An 18151-nucleotide genomic window follows, 5' to 3' on the forward strand; every position below is an offset into this window, starting at 1 on the left:
CTATATTTGGATTCCCTATGAAATTACATATAGCCAATCAGAAAATGGGAAGGAATAAGTGGAAAATTGGATGAATCTTAGCCATAGATTCATACCTGACCCTAAGCCACCAAAGTATTCTTAAGGAGGATGAAAACCCTAAACTATAAATGTGAGCATAAGGATTTGAAGGAGAAAAAATGATAGTTTTCATGCATAGACAATGCATTCAAGGTGACTTAGAAGTTATGAAGAGAGGATGAATTATAGATTTAATTAGAGCAGAACATGGATAGAGAAAAGGATACAACATTGAGACATCTGATCAATAAGGATCAAGAGGACCTTGTATATAGGTGATATGTTATCAAGAAAGGAAGTGCCAACTGCTATATCTATTCTAAAAAATTTTAATAGGTGATTTCAATCAAATATCTTAACAACATAGTCTTAACAGGTCGTATGAAATCCTTTAACATGGTGCTTAGTTATAGTTTTAAGTCCTCTAACAAGGTACACTTCTAAAAAAGTGTTGAAATCCTCTAACAAGGTGAGACCTAATAGTCTTAGCAAGCCTTTAATAGGGGAGATCATGTTTCACTGTCAAAACATTGTAACCTTCATTGGATACACTTTATTGCTATAGTAGTGAAGATTTATGAGTGTTATCCCCACCCCATTTTTACCTTCTCACTTTGATAGTTTCTAGGTAATTATATCGGGTGTTATGTGTGTGAATACTTACATGTCTAAATGATTTAGATGCATATGCTTTATATGTTATTTCACATTACTCATTGAATGCATGAGATGGATATGTGGTGAAAGATTTATGGGTCCTAGTTGAAACTACTAATTCACCCCCTTCGCCTCCAAAATTTTACATTTCCTATTGTAGTTCCAAAAATTGGTATTAGAGCTTTGTTCTCTAAAAGAGAATATTTGTAACTTTGAGAAAAGATCTTGAAATGGAAGTCTACAAGTTGGGAAAGACCATTGAGAACCACGAGATTGAAATACATACTATACTACATCAACTAAATGAACAAAAAGAGGAACTAAAGAAATCCTTAAAGAGAAAGAAAGAGATTGCTATTGTGAAGAATAGCACACAATATAGAGAAATAGACAGTACCAAGCTATTTGTAGATGGAAACTCTAATGAATTTGATGCAGTAGTTGTATATCTAATGGAAAAGAATAGATTCCAAGCTTAAGAAATCAAAAATCTCAAATTAGAGCAAGAATCACAAGCTATACTGCTATGTAAAGTGGTTAAGTAAAATAAGAAAGCCATGATTGAAAAAGAGAAAATAATTATGGTCAATAGTGCTAACTAAGGTTTCCAACATTAATTGGATACACTAAGTCAAATGATGAATGTAAACTGTGAGTTGACTGTCAAAGATCTTGAAATAACTACATTGAAGTTGTAGAATGAACAATTGTAGAGTGACCTAAAGTGAAAAAATGATTTTTCTGAAAGTTTCAACAAACTAAATGAAGCCATCAAATACTTTGACCAATTATTGAGATCTCCTAAATCCAAGAATGATACATCAGGACTTGGATATACAAGTACTAAAGAAGGAGAGTCATCCAAAACTACAAAAGAAAGGAACACTAAAGCTAAGAACTCCAAACCTACTTGTCATAATTGTGGTAAGAAAGGAGATACTACTAATGTGTGTAGGAGCAAGATTGAAAATTAGGATGTCAATCCTAAAAATATGATTTACTACCATAAGTGCAGCAAACAAGGTCATCAAGCACATGAATGCAGAACTAGGACCATGCATACACAAAGATTTGAAGGATATTTCTATGACTATTAGAAGTATGGACATAGAGCTTTTGAATCTAGATCCAAACCCATGTGGTCATCAAATAAGAAAACAAAGGTAAAGAACAATGACAACTCTTATAATTGGGATTATAATACAAGATATAGCTATCATTACTATCAAGAATATGGACATGTTCTTGAGAATTGTATTAGGACATAGTTCAAAGGTAACTACAAAAAGCGGTTAAGTCAAACTACATGTTTTAGTTGTTTGAAGATTAGTCACATCAATAGGTATTGTCCAACTAAGCTAAAGGCAACAAGTTGTGAATTTGATTCAAAGGCAAGGTAGATGTTGAACACATCAGAGATGAGATGAATAAGACATGGAAAAAGAAAGTTGATTGCAACACATCAAATGGAGAAGGGATCACTTCACCCAATGGATCAGGTGATCACACATCATCAAACTAAAAATTCAAGAGGTTTTTGGGACTAATATTTAAAGCCTATATCATACATTAGTTGAAAAATGAGATAGTACTAAAAAGACTACATTTAGCATGAATAAAGATGCAAATTCAAGATAAATTTTTAAGTTTTTCATGTTTTTTCCAAGCATGAAGTATTTCCTATGCATGCAGAGTGGAATGGTAGAAGATGTCAAGCTAACAATTTGGCTTGTTAATGTTGAACTCGTAGTGGTTGTTGAGTGATGAAAATATCAATGGATGTCAAGTGTACCTAAAATTGGTTGATTGCAAGCTTATAGCTTTGTAAGCACTTAACATTAAATGCAAGAGTTTAAAAGGGTATTTAATCAATAACATTAAATGCAAGAGTTTTAAAGGATATTTAATCAATTTTAGCTCATTTTTCAATCATTTCAAATTCAAGAAAAAGTGAGAAGAGTAGAAGGCAATTTGAAAATGATTCCAAGTATTTGCAAAAGATTCTAGCAGGGATCTCACACCAGTTCATTAGATTTCCTAAGGTATTTATCAAGAGCCGAGCTATGTAGTTTTAATTTTTGAAAAACCTAGTTTCACACAATGGCATCTAGTTCAAAAAATGTTGAAGGGAAGGAACTTTTAAATGTTCAATTAGTCTAGTCTTGACATCACATATAAACAAGATGCTTCTGGCACATTGTCTATGATCTCATGAAATATAAGAATAGTACAAGATGTGTGAAAATGCTATAACTAGAAGATTGGAAGCATTAGCAACATGGAAATTAGATGTCCTTACAAAAATTTATGTGGAAATGATATTTTCAAAGAAGAATTCAAGATTCTTGAGAATAAGGGTTTAGCATAAGCCCTAGATTTTCTAGATGTATTTAAAATAGAGTGGATATAAATAGTGCTTACCCAGACTCATGATGATTCCTTATGGCTAGAGAGAGGACCTATCAAAATTACCAAGAGAATAATTCATAGGGTTACTAGCTACCCAGCTCTAAATTGGCCTAAGATATTAAGAAGTGATTCCAAGGAAGTGATTGAGAAGAATACTTGAGTTGTCTAGAACAAAAGACGTATGACTATAGATACAATCACTGATCCTCTTAATAAATTTTCTATAAGGGTAATTTCACACAAGTTCTATCAATCTAGTAGATTGAATAGTGTACCCTATATAGCTATAGATATTGGATATAAGAATGTCAAGAAAGATCATACATATGATCTTGCAAGACTACAATTACAACAATTGATGGAGAACCTTGGAGAAATCAAGAAAACAAAGAGTGCGCAATGCAAATTTTGTTCACTATTAATTTGTATATTATTTTATGTATAAAAAAAATTTCCCTCATTTTTAACTATGGGATGGAAGACCAAAAGATCATTTATAGTATAGATAGGTGAGTACATTGAGTAGCTAAGAGAGAATTTTGAATCCTTAATGACTAGTTACTTTGAAGATTTCAAGAAGTCAATGAAGTAGAGACTAAGAATACTAGTATCCTTGGTTGACAAGCATTATAATAATGTATATTTTCTTGTGGATGTTGATTACATATTTGTACAAGATTCCACACTAAGGGTAATATGGTTGAGACCCTTAGGGTGTGAGGTAAATGTAGATGAAGCCTTAGTAGCTATAATAGCTCTACTAGCAGAAGAAGTAGATAAGATTGCAAAAGTTCTTGGAAACTATGAGATGGTAAAATAAAATATTGTCATGGAATTGAAGACATCCTCTATAGTCAAGAAGAAAAACAAGATGGTAAAGAAGTAGAAAGCCAAATTTGGAGAGGATGCCGAGGAGGAAGAGGAAGAAGAAGAAGATAAAACTCAAACACAAGAACCTCTAGCATTAACACATGGCATGGCAGAAGATAAAGAAGAGGAGGAGACTAAAGGTGCCGAGGGAGAAGAAGCCAAGGAAGCACCCACTCCTGCCAAGCAAAAGAAAAGGAATACCATGGCACAACCTATGTAAAGGACCAAGAAACTTGTCAAACCAAGTCAAACAAAGTCCAATGCACCTACAACAAGAGCTAGCACACATTCTACAACACAAAAGACAAAGGAAATGACAAAGAAAATAGAGCAAGGATGTCAAGAGTAGAATAGACAGAGAAAGAAATATGTGGCACAACTAGATTATAATTAAGAGAAGATAGAGTTAGATGACAACAACTAGTTTAAGGTGGTGAGTCACAATCCTCTTTGAGATCTTGAGAATTTATGGGAAAATGTTAAGAACAATATAGATCTATTAGGATTTATTCATGTTGATTTTTAAAAATTGGGTAAAGAAGAGAAAAACCAAGTGGAAGAGGAGCTATATTCTATGATGTCAAAATTCAAGAAAATACCCTTAGAATTTTTGAACGTAGTACCTAAAAGTCTAGATGACATTGTTGAGCAAAAATGGCATTATTGTCTAAATTTGGAAAGAAAAATTAGGGAGACCACACTATCCCAAGTAATGTCCAAGTTAAGTAAGGGGAAAATTACAAAGGAAGTAAAGAAATATATAGTTAGGTTCACACCTAAATACAAAGTATTTAGCATTCTACAAAATAATACTGAGGATGTTGTAAGGAAATCAACTTAGATATGGAAATGCATTTATGGGTTAACCATAGTAAAGAAAGGAGAAGTTAAACCTTTAGAGGTTAAAGATGATGAAAAATAAGATGGTGATAAAGAAGATGATAAAAAAGATAACATAGTTTGAGGAGAGATAGAAACAAAGGAAGATGACAAGGCAACAATTGAGCCTGAGTAGGAAGAAGAATAGAGTGCGCATGACACATAATTACACAACCAAGATAATTGAGACTATAACTATCAAGGATGTCTCTGATCTATCAACTCAAAAAATCAATCCTCTTACTATAGAAGACTTGAAGAAAATACTAGATCAATCTACATTGCAGGCCAAACTTTGCAGCGATCCTATTTTGGTTAGTATAGATGAATTACATAAGGCAGTCACTGATGTTATAAGGGAAAAGGTGAATCCATAAGAACAACCTTCCATAATCCATTCATTTATTAATGTACAACCTTTGGTCCAAATTCCTAAAGTTACATCTACCAAGGTTCATACAATTATCAAGGTCGGTACTATTAGGAAGAAAGAAAAAGAGAAAGACATCACTATAGGATAGAAAGAAACAGGTCTGATAGACTCATTTGCACCTACAACACAAGGACAAGGTGGTAATCAAGCAATAATAGTAGATTAGGGAAAGCCTAAAGAGACTGAGCTATCACCTAAGGTGAAGGAACAAGTGGCCATTCAAACATTGGTAGCTTTACCAAAATCTAGCACTTCTTTCATACAAACTCTTCAAAAGTGAAGCATAGAAGCTATTCCATTGCAAATCTCAGTGCCAAGCCCAAGCTCATCAAAGTTTGAAAAGGTAATTCATTATGGAGACATAAGCCTTGATGAAGAAATTATTATACCTAAATATGACAATGACACTATGACACTAGATCAAATAGACATATTATAGCAGGCCTTAGAAAGGAAAAAGGATCAAGAAATGATTAGGAGAGAACATAGGTAGAAGAAAGAAATTCAAGACATCAAGGAAATCTTTATAGAATAACAAATAGATATAGTGGTAAAGGTTAGTAATTAAGACCTTGACACATTCAAAACTTTTAGAATGGTCAGAAAAGAAGTTTCAAAACAAGGTCAATAAAAAAACATCTAGTGACATAGCACTACAAAAAATTGCATTGGCAACTAAGGTTGAGGATGTGAAGAAGGTATTTGAGAACATATTCTCATTGTACACAAAACTATACAATCCAACACTCTTCACTCAAGAGATCAAGAGTCATACTTTGAGTCTAGAAAGCCAAATATTTGCATTGGGTACAAGACTACCAACAAATCCAGCTCAGAGTGACAAGCATTTTAAAACACTACTTCAAACACTAAGTCAATTATCTGTATTGATAGTATATGAGGCTAACTTAAGAGCCAAACTAACAAGCATACAAGCAACCCTCACCCTGCATATGGAAATATTGCACAAGGAGCTAGGCTATGCTAAAACTCTACTATGGAAAGACCCCAATATTTCTACTTTAGATGGTCTAGTCCACCTTGTTTCTAAGCTTGCAATCCAAATTAAGGCATTGGATGTTGCATGTGATAATTGGGATGTTTCCCTAAAGATCATATTGGATTTCCATAAATCTTTTTTGAACAAACACACAATAAGTGTATAGCCCATTTAACATAAGCGTCAAAAAGGGGGAGAAATATAAAGGGGGATTATAGTAGTAGGGAGGAAATATTTTTGAGGGAGAAATAAAGAAGAGAAAGAGAAAAATGGTAGATGTTAGCTAAGGGAGAGCATATTAGATGAAAGATTATTAGTAAAACAGGGCATTAAAGACAAAGTGTATCAGTATAGACACATTTACTCAGATGGAGAACAAAATTTTGGTTACAATATGGACATATCAATTCAAAGGGACTTATCAAATTTTGTGGTATACAAGGATATTAATGTATATTAAAATGTTTTTGACACTCATGTCAAAGGGGGAAATTATTGATCTTAGATTGGTTTTGACAAGTGAGTGTCAACACACTTAAGCTATTTACTTAATTCATGGTAAACAAGCAATACATGTCGAGCACAACATCTAAATATTAGACCATGCTATAATGAGTGTTGAGCCACTCATGTGTCGAGTCACTCAAGTTCCAAGAAAATAGACCATGCCGAGTGATTCAAGAGTTGAATAAATAGTGGATGTCAAGCAATGTAGGTGGCAAATCATAGTATAAAGATCATATCATGCCGAGCATTAGCAAATTTAGATTTTGAGTGACATAGTTTTGACATATTTATTTGTAATGGCACAAAAAAACTATGTAAACCATTTTTGAGCTGACTTAAAGGTAAATTTTGATAGTTTGGAGATAAGAATGAACCTATATTTGGATTCTTTATGCAATTATGTGTAGCTAGTTAGAAAATGGGAGAATTAAGTGACAAAATGGACGAATCCCAGCCATACATTCATACCTAACCCCAAGCCACCAAAGTCTTCTTATGGAGGATGAAAACCCTAAACTATATATGAGTGCACAATGAGTTAAAGGAGTGAAAAGGATAGTTTGCATGCATAGAAATAGCATTCAAAGTGACATAGAAGTTATGAAGAGAGAGTGAATTCTAGAATCAATTAGAGTAGAATAGAGGATAGAGAAAAGGATACAACATTAAGACATATGATCAATAAGGATAAGGAAGACATTGTATAATGGTGATCAATTATCAAGCAAGCAAGTACTAACTACAAGAACTATGTTGAGACATTTTAATAGGTGTTTTCAATCAAATCTCTTAATAGAGTAGTCTTAATAGGCTATATGAAATCCTTTAATAGGGTGCTTACTTAGTTGCAAGTTGAAGTCCTCTAACAAAGCACACTTCTAACAGGGTATTGAAATCCTCTAGCAAGGTGAGACCTAATAGTCTTTGTAAGCCTTTAACAGTGCTAACCTTTCATAGGGTAGATCATGTTTCATGGTCAAAACATTTTAACCTTCATTGGATACACTTTATTGTTATAGTAGTGAAGATGTATGGCTATCATCCCCACCCTAGTTTTACCTTCTCACTTGGAGGGTTTTTGGGTAATCATATATGAAGTTATGAGTGTGAATTCTTACATGTCTAAATGATTTAGATGTATATGATTTATATGTTATTTTAGTTTACTCATTGAATGCATGAGATTGATATGTGGTGAAATTTTTATGGGTCCTAGTTTAAACTACTAATTCAACCCTCTCCCCCCCACCCCCAAAGTTTACCTTTCCTATTGTAATTCCAATAGTATTTAGACATTCACACCTTGGAAACAATCAAAGTTTTGAAATACTATATAGAAAAATCAATTTTGAGGAGAAATAAGAAGATTTTCTAAGCATTTATTATGTGTACTAAATTGTATAGATTGGTTGACTGGATCAAATAGCACAAATTGATAGACTTATGAATCTTGACTCCATTTCATTTTGTCTCATTCATTTTTGTTAAGTTTGGTTGATGATATCTCTATTTTACTAAGGTTCGATTAGCAAACCCTAAAATTGAGGATTTTGATGGCTTTTTTGTCCTAACTTGTAACTCCATAGTTGGAATTCAATGACTTCCTAGATGTTACAAGGTTAGAAAATGTACTTATAGATTCCTTAGTTGTAGATTTTCATCAGGAGATCTGAAGGTTCTATGAGCGAGCTCTAGGTTGAATATTCACATGTATTCAACCAATTTGGTGAGGGTTTGTAGAGTAAATGAAGAGATGGAAGTCTAGAACTTGGTAGAAGGTTGTTTCATGTTGGGATAAGTTGGAGGAAGACATTCCACATTAGTTTCTAAACCTAGGAACCCATTCCTACTATTTTCCAGGTGTTCCAAGACTCTTTTGGCCAATTAGGCCTAAGAAGCCTATGTGAGTTCAAGGGTGCTAGAGTAGGTTAGGAAGCTAAAAGTTGGTCATAGATTAAAGATCCAAAAGGGTGTCTGAAACTACAATTTTGTTTACCAAGTTCTTTTGTAACTTTCCAATTTGTTTCTATTAGAAATAATAGTGCACCAAGATAATTGAGGAGGGCAGAGGGGGTGAATTAGTTATCCAACAATTATAACATTTATCTTATTTTAAAAAATTTAATCATTCAACCAAATTAAACAAAAACCACACAAAGATGTACATATAAAATTACATTATATATTTTGACTAGGGAAACCCTTGATCAAAGAAAACCATAGTGGGAATGATGCTAACAAGATGATGTACTAATATAAATATTCCTTGTTAGAGGATAGACCCTATTAGGAGTCTATTACAAAATTTAGTACAATGAGTCCATATTAGGAGACTTTAAATCCCTGTTGGGAGATTTACACCTATTATGAGTTGTGGTATAATGTATGCAAGAAGAGCCCACTGCCCAAACATATAATTTCAACTACAAGAAGAGCTCACTACTAAAACAAGTAATTTAATGGTATCTTCTCTCCTCTATCCTTTCTTTTGTCCTATTAACTAGACCAATCACTATTAGACCTTTTACACTAGGTCACAAACCCCAAATTCGAGTAGCAAACCTCAAATCACTAGGCAAAACCTTGTTAATGAAGTTTCCTTCACTTTTGCACTACTCTACTCAACTTCTCATTTCACATTCTCTACTACTTAACATTGATCATTCAATAATATCCAAAAACCTTGCATAATAAAGGAAAATGTCTATTATTTATACCAAGTCCATAAAATAATTCCCTGAGTTGGTTGTTAGTCCTTCTCAATTAATTATTATAGGACCTCACTAAGAACATGTTACACTTTGTGATAACCTTAATCTTTCACCTTGCAACTTGAATAAATTTTTGTACATGCAATATTATGATCAATAATCTTAGTCACATCATCCTCAACATGTCTTCTTCATGTCCTCAACCTTGATCCTCAAGATATCAAATTTTCTAGGAGATATAACAAGTTTACTAGAACATGCCTATGTAAAATCTATCTTAGGATAGACATCACCAAAGCTTACATAAATTCCTCTAGACTTATACTTTCTATTTCTAACATTAACTACATATACTAGATACTCCAAAGTATCTCCCATAACCTCAAGTGGTTATCATGCTCAACTAGTCATCCATACCAACTTAATCTTTCCACTATTCTCCTGTTAGATACCATAGAAGACATCAAACATGCTATGTTGACATTAATGAAAAACTCGGTCATGAATCTAACATATCATCAAACTGATCTTCCAAAAATCTCCCCCTTTGGCATTGATGGAAACATAGATGAAAAACCATCTAGTTCCAAGAATACCAACAAAAGACAGACAACCTTTAGATCTTGTTCATCAATCACACTCCCCCATTGATATACCTTAATGTACTTTCTACCAAACTATTATTTCATATTCATGCCAAATTCTCCTCCATAGTCATGCCAAACATCTTTATTTTCATACTATCAAACTTCTCCTTAGCATAATGTTTATCATGCCAATCTCTTCCCTATTGAGATCAATGTTAAAGGTTTCAACAACCAACATCTCTCCATCAAACTCTGTAACAACTCATACTTACTAGCTTGAGTGTCAAAAGACACTTTTCAAAACAATATCAAAAAGATTTCTAGATGACTCTATCCATAAGGGATACTCCCCCATATAGGAAGCATCGACATCTAGTCCAGATAAACAATGGCACCTTGTCACCTTGGATTGATGCACTCTTGCATCTTCTACTCTGATGTAGGAAGGGGCATAAGCCCAAGCATGGTAAGTCTCTTTGGGAAGAAGCTTAGTGAATATATTTGAAATCTACTCTTTTGTGCTCACATACTCCAATTTCATTTTTATTTCTTTGCAACTTTTTCTCTCAACATATGATTCTTAGACATGTTTAGAATGCATATGTTGTCACAGTGAATAACAATAGGTTCAATAATTTCTATCCTTATATCCTTCAATATCTACTTCATCAAAATTACTTTATTGAAATTATTTTCTATTGCAACATACTCTAATTTTGATGTACTTTGAGATGTACAATCATGCTTCTTGCTTAACCAAGAAACCAATCTTCTTCCAAGAAAAAACAGCTCCTCCACTAGTGCTCTTTTTAAATCCATATTGCTTGTCCAATCTGCATTAGTATAAGCACCTAGAGTGAAATCATTATATCTATCATACCATAATCCAAATTTTTAAGTTCCTTTTAGATATCTAAATATCTTTTTCACAACTACATAATGTGCTTCTCTAGAATCAACTTGGAATCTTGCAACAATTCCAACTACATTTTCTATATTTGGCCTTGTGTGAGTCAGATGTTACAAACCTCCAATCATAGATCTATACTTCCTCTGCTCAATAGTAGGTGTCTCATCCTTGGTAGATAATTTGTGTCTAGTTACCATAGGTGTTCCAATAGGTTCACATGTTTCCAAACCAAACCTTTTTAGTAAATCCTTCAAGTACTTAGTCTGAGAAATAAAGATTCCTTTGTTTTCTATATTATCTACAGTCCTAGAAAATATGTCATCTCTCCTATCATACTCATTTCAAATTCTTTCTTCATTTCTTCTACAAACTTCTTACTTTCTTCATCATTACCTCCAAATATAATGTCATCAAAAAATATTACCAAAATAATAAAACCATCATCAGTTTCTTTCCAATACAAATTACTATATGCCATACCTTTTCTATATCTAAGCTTTGTCAAATGTTTGTCCAACCTTGTATACAAGGTTCTAGGTGCTTACTTTAGTCCATACAATACTTTCCTTAGTATTCATACTATGTCCTTGTCATCTGTCAAAGGATATCCTTCAAGCTACTCAACGTATACCTCTTCTTCAAGTTCTCCATTAAGAAATGCTAACTTGTCATCCATCTGATATAATTTGAATTTCTTCAATGTTTCATAGGCTGAGAATAATCTTGCAGCTTCTATTCTATTCACTGGAGCATAAGTCTCCTCATAATCTATTCCTTCTTGCTATGGGTAACCTTTAATACCAATCTTGCTTTGTTTCTTACAACTTCTCCTTGCTCATTCATTTGGTTCCTAAATATCCATTTAGTTCCTATCACATTCTTATCTACTAGTCTAGAAAACAATTCCTCTTTGATAGCTTGCTTCCAATAATCATCTTTACATGCTTCATCTACATTCTAAGGTTTAGCTTGAGATGTCAAGCATAGTTCTTCACTCACTCTACTTATTGTCATCACACCTTTGTCTTTTCTTTCGATAATCTATTTGGATGGGTTATTCTTTATCATGTTCTTTCCTAAAGTAGGAGTTGTTATCTCAACTCTTGGCTCTATTAAAGATTCCAATCTTTGTTCTTACCTTTTCTCTTCTTCATTTTGCAAATTATTGTTAGTCTTAATAAATACCTCATCATTCCTTGGCTTAGTAACAACATCATCATCTAAATTGTAATCAATTATTCCCTCTTGTACTTTGAATTTCTCATCAATTCTCATATTAGCACTTTCCATAATAGTCCTAGTTCTTTGATTGTAACATATTTAAGCCTTTCTTTTCAATGAATAACCAAGAAACATGCATTCATCACTTCTAGCATCGAACATACCAATGTCATCATCTCTCTTTATTTAACACTTACTTCAAAATATTTTGAAATACTTAACTATAGGTGAGTGATCAAACCATAGTTCATAAGGTGTCTTTTTTGTGTCCTTCCTAATTTGAACTTTGTTCATAGTGTAGATGATTATATTCAAAACTTCTCTCAAAAATGTGTTGGATACATTATTCTCTACTAACATAGCTCTAGTTACTTCTATTACAAACTTTTTTCTTCTCTGTACAATGCCATTCTATTCAGGGTTCTTGGAGATGATAGTTGTTTCTTAATTTCATTTTCCTCACAAAACATGTTAAACTCATTTGAAGTAAATTCTCCTTCTCTATCTGATCTTAAACATTTAGTCTTTACACTAGATTCATTCTCAACTCTACTCTTGAATATCTTAAACTTGTCAAATGCCTCATATTTCTCTTTAAGAAATGCAACCCACATCATTTTAGAAAAATCATCAACTAGAATCATAAAATACCTTTCACAATAGAATCCTCTAGTCTTTGTAGGATGACTGAGATCTATGATTATAATCTCCAACTTCACTGTAGTGGTAAACTTCTTGCTAGGTTTAGAAGTTTTCTTATGTTTTTCCAAAACACACTCATTGCAAACTGTGTTAGTGGGCTTTACAATCTTTGGCAAATCTCTAATAGCAAACATTTTACTAGTCCTTACAATACTATCAATGTTTATATGAAAAAATATTTTATGCCATAACCAATTTTCATCTACCTTAACAACCAAATATGTCATTTAAGTAGGATTCAACTAAAATACATTACCTCTAGATCTAGTTCCTGTTCCAATTACATTTCCATCTTTATCTCTAATCATGCATGTCTTTTCTATGAACTACAATTGATAACCCTTGTCTACTAGTTTTCCAACACTCAAAATATTGTTCTTTAAACCATCAACAAAGTATAAATCCTTAATATTATTTTTACCATCAAGAGTTATAAATCCAATACATTTTACTTGGCATGCTACATTGTGTCCCACTCTAACAATTCCTCCATCTCAACTTTTGAAATTGTTGAACCCTTGGTATTTGTTCTTTGATTGTTGTCATTGATATCAATAATGAGCATATGGTATGGCTAACATCATGTGATTACCTTATTTAATTTCCTTCAATATTATTCAAAATATATTCAAGACAAATACTTAAGTGTTATACTATTAACACTTAATGTTCACATTGTTTTTGAATACAGATATAAAAGAAAATAGTTTTGGTCTATTAGAAAGTCATCAAACATTTTTATCAGATACACCCCAGCTATCATACCTTTTTTGAAGGGTCTTGGACTTACCTAAAATGGGTCTTCATTAGTTTTTGCATAAGACATGTACAGAAAGAGAAAACATTTGTTTATCATAAATGGGTAACAAATTTTTATGACAGTTTTGGCAGTTTTCATCGGTTTTGGTCTAATCAAAGTTTGGGGTATCTAACTACCTCCAAAATTTTAAAATTATTGGTTTATAAGTAGAGGATACATTCCTCTAAAACATCCAATAGGTGGTTTTGATAGAAATTTCAGAATTGGTGTGAAATTCCTTGTAGACCGAATAGTCTACAAGCTGATTTTTAACAACAAAGAAAAGGGTAATGCTTAATGTTTCTATTCTCATATTTGTGGTTTGATTTTTATTGAAAATTTTTATTAGAGGTAGAAGAAGGTTTATATATTGCTTCTTCATTCATTCATATCAATATTTGATCATATCTTTTAATAGAAAAGGAAAATATATTTGGATATTGGATGTTTTAAGGAGAATAGATGTATATCCTGCATTGTGTTTTCAACAAGAAGTTGAAACTAGTGATTCATGATTTGTGGTGTAACAAAGATGATACTCTAATTTTATAGCTCATTTTTTTATTTAGGAAAATGGTGCTTTAGGTGTAAGGGATTGGTGTTTCTTGAAATTGGTGTTTTTGAAACAGGGTGTTGGTGCTTCCTAGACTTGTAGCTCTAAAATATTTAATGTTTCAAATTCAAAGTGGTTTTTTACCCTAAGGGGTTTTCCACATTAAAATATTGTATCACTTTGTTATTCTTTAACTATCTTTCTCATGTGTTAAATTTTTATAACTTGTAATTGTTTCAAGTTTCTAAAAGTATTTTAAACCATTGATTCACCCCCTCTCTTAGTGGTGTTTGTATTCCAACAAGTGGTATCAAAGCAAGGTTCCCTATATCAAGTTTAACAACTTTGGGTAGATTTTGGTTGAGTGTAGTGCTTATCTATTATGGCTCAAGATAGTTCTTCAAAGGTTCTTATTTTTGATGGATCAGATTATGCTTCTTGGGAAGTAATGATGCAAACACATTTGCTATCTATTAATTTTGATGTTTGGGCTTCATTTTTTAATGGTTATAAAGTTCCTAACACTTTAGCTACAGATCCTTATGAAAAGAAGAAGTATGAAACATATATGAAAGCTAAATTTGCTATACTTAATAGTTTATCTAAAGATATTTTTGTTAAGGTAATGCATTGCAATTCTTCTAAAGAAGTATGGGAAAAAATAAAAAACACATATAATGGTAATGATAGAGGTAAAGAAGCTAAGATACAACATTTGAAATCAAGATTTGAAGACCTTAAGATGGGTAATGATGAAAAGGTAGAAGATTATCTCCTTAAGATAGATGAAACTATATTGAGGACTTAGTGAAAAAATTGATGATATTGATGTTGCAAAGAAAGTTTTGAGATCCCTTCCGGATAAATTTGATTCTAAGATATGTTCTATAGAAGAAACTTGAGGTATTAACAACTATACAATGGAAGATATTCATGGAGCACTTGTAGCTTATGAAAAGAGAAATTTTGGCAAATAGGAATCCACAAGAAAATAAGTAGCATTTAAGGTGCAAAAGAAAGTGAAGCAAGTCTCTTCAGAATCAAAAGATCTTGATGTTCTTGAAGTGTATTTATCAAGGAAATTAAATAAAGGAGCAGGTAAATCCAAAGGTAAACATCCTTTCAAATGCTTTAATTGTGGTAAAATAGTGCACTTTGCATCTAAATGTCCTTTTAATAGTCATGATAAAGTAGATGATGAGAAAGAAAAATCAAATAAAAATAAATTCTATAAGAAGTTCTTTAAGAAGAAGAATAGTTTTCTTGCTAATGTGTCAGATAGTGACTCTAGTAGTTTTGAAGTTTTTTAAGAAGAAGAATAGTTTTATTGCTAATGTATTAGATAGTGACTCTAGTAGTTTTGAATCTAATGAAAATGAAGTTTCATTCATGGCTATAGAAACTACTTATTATGAATCAAATAGTGATGATGATGTTGAACTTGTTGAGGCTAATTTATAAATTGAATTTATTTATGCACTTAGAAAGATGAAGGATTTAAAAAGGAATTTAAGTGTTCGAAAAAATAAGTTCTTAAAAGAAAAAGAGAGTTTTGGAAAAGAAACTAAGGATTTAAATAAATAAGTTATAGAATTTAAATTACAAGTTGAGGAACAAAAGAGAAATGGCTTTGTCACTAAGGAAGAGTTAAGTTCTAAAGATTGAGAATGTACAAGGTTAATGAATGAAGTAGTATCATACAGAAGAAAGTTAGAAAAATATGAGGACACTACTTTGGATGATATGTTAAGGAAACATAGAAGAAATAATGTTCTAATAGGAATTAGTTTTGAACTTGGACAATGTTCTAGTGACAAGAAAGATAAATCTTTATTTTAGATATTTAAATCTGAAAGTAAGGATATAGATAAAAAAGCTATCACTTCAAATGCAAGGAAAAATTCAGATTTTATTCAGATTTATAATGATAAAAATCAAGTTATATCAAGCACATCATTCATGGGTAAAATTTACTCAAACAAGTTCACTTCATTCTTTGATGGTTATTGCTTCATGTGTCATCAATGTGGACATAGAATAAGTAATTGCACATACATGTCAAGAAGGTATTGAAAGTTTCATTTTGGTTATTCCTTTCCTAAAATGGATAGTCTCAGAGTTACAAATGCAATATCTTTGGTCATGTTATGAGTAATTGCAAAATTGAGTCAATTCAAAATGATCAATCTTATGCTAGTCTACAAGTTGATATAGAATTTGATACTAAAGTGGCCAAGATATGGAGGCCTAAGATTAATAAGTCTATGTTTGCTCAAATGGCTCTGCATTCTAAAGAAAAGCACTTTTGGATAATTGATAGTGGTTGTTTTAGACACATGATAGGAGATAGAATGAAGTTTGACAAATTGATTAACTACAAAGGTGGCAATGCTAGTCTTGGTGATGATTCTTCAAGGAAAATTAAAGGTTTGGGTTCTTTGATGCTTAGTGACAAACTTCCCATTCATGATGTGTATTCCATTGATGGATTAAAGTACAATCTTCTAAGTGTTAGTAAAATTTGTGATCATGGATATGAAGTTGTTTTAGATGACATTTGTGATGCCAGCTCCTTCTTCCAATGATTTGAGCCTTTGCTCGAATGTAGGTGCAGGTTTGACCAATACAGGTTCCTGAATACCTTTTCTCGTCCTCCGAGTGAATACTGCAATAGGCTGCTTCTTGGGCTTGGTAATGATTACCTTGCCTTTCTTCTTTGCCAGTTGCTCTTTTTTTGATTCTTTTTCTCCTTCTTCTTCTTCACTTTCTTTATCTTCACCTTTTCCCTCGGTGAGCATAAGAGGACTCATTTTAGTTTTCAGTTTGGCCACTTTCCTCTTACCTTTGCTGATGGCCTGTGGAATTTTGATTTCCAGTTGAATTCTGGCCTTTGCTTCATCATAAGTACCAAAAATTCGTTGCCTTGGGTCTACTGGCTCATTTACCAGTGCTTCAATGATATCCCTTGTTTCATCAATATTTACCTCATATGGAAGAGGTTTCACCCATGCAACTCGGGGTCTAACTGCCTGTATGTACACTTTGTCACAGTCAACCATGAAACAGACATCATCCTTATATTCTTCAACAAGTTTTGGAGGTATTCTGAATCTATTGTTTATCCTTTCCTTGAAATCTTCAAAATAACTATCCATTACTTTGTCAAAATTCATACCCATTTCTACTATGAATTCATTTATTTGATACAAAATTGGAGTATCTTTCCTCCATACAACCGCACCCTTAGATGGAAAGAATTTTTGTACATAGAAAAATAAACAAACTAGCAAAGAACCAAATTTACAAGGGTTTGTCTTTGCAGTCCTTATGCTATCCATGTTTTTATTGAATTTTTTTAATAGCACATCAGCTAGGTCAAACTCCATATTCTTCTTTACAATTTTATATGCCAAATCTACAGCCTCACAAGGTACACTATTCAGCCTGTTGGAACTATACAGTTCGTATGCAATAACATAAATACCAAATTTCAGTTCTATATCTGAAACATTATTGAGCTTTAAACCTCTGCCATCCCATTCAGCTTGGGTTTTCATTTGTAACTCATCCCGTCCTAGGGTTTTGGTGGTTTTGGCTTTGCTGAGCATCGGGAGACCCGTGATTTTGTGAATCATCTTCTTGGTTATCAAAACTGGTTGTTCCAACCACAACTGACCCTTATGCACTCGACTCAAGATATACCTCACCCATTTCACTTGGAAACTCCTTGGCAGATGCAGGATATGGGTTAAGCCTTTGGTTTCCAAATGTTTGAACTCAAGTTTTAGGGTTCCATCCACGCATAACTCGGCTAGGGTACTATCCATATCTAGTGTCCCTATTTCTTGCACAG

The sequence above is a fragment of the Cupressus sempervirens genome, chromosome 7 (genome assembly GCF_028749045.1).
Source record: "Cupressus sempervirens isolate cs-2001-9-10 chromosome 7, ASM2874904v1, whole genome shotgun sequence".
Lineage (NCBI taxonomy): Eukaryota > Viridiplantae > Streptophyta > Pinopsida > Cupressales > Cupressaceae > Cupressus > Cupressus sempervirens.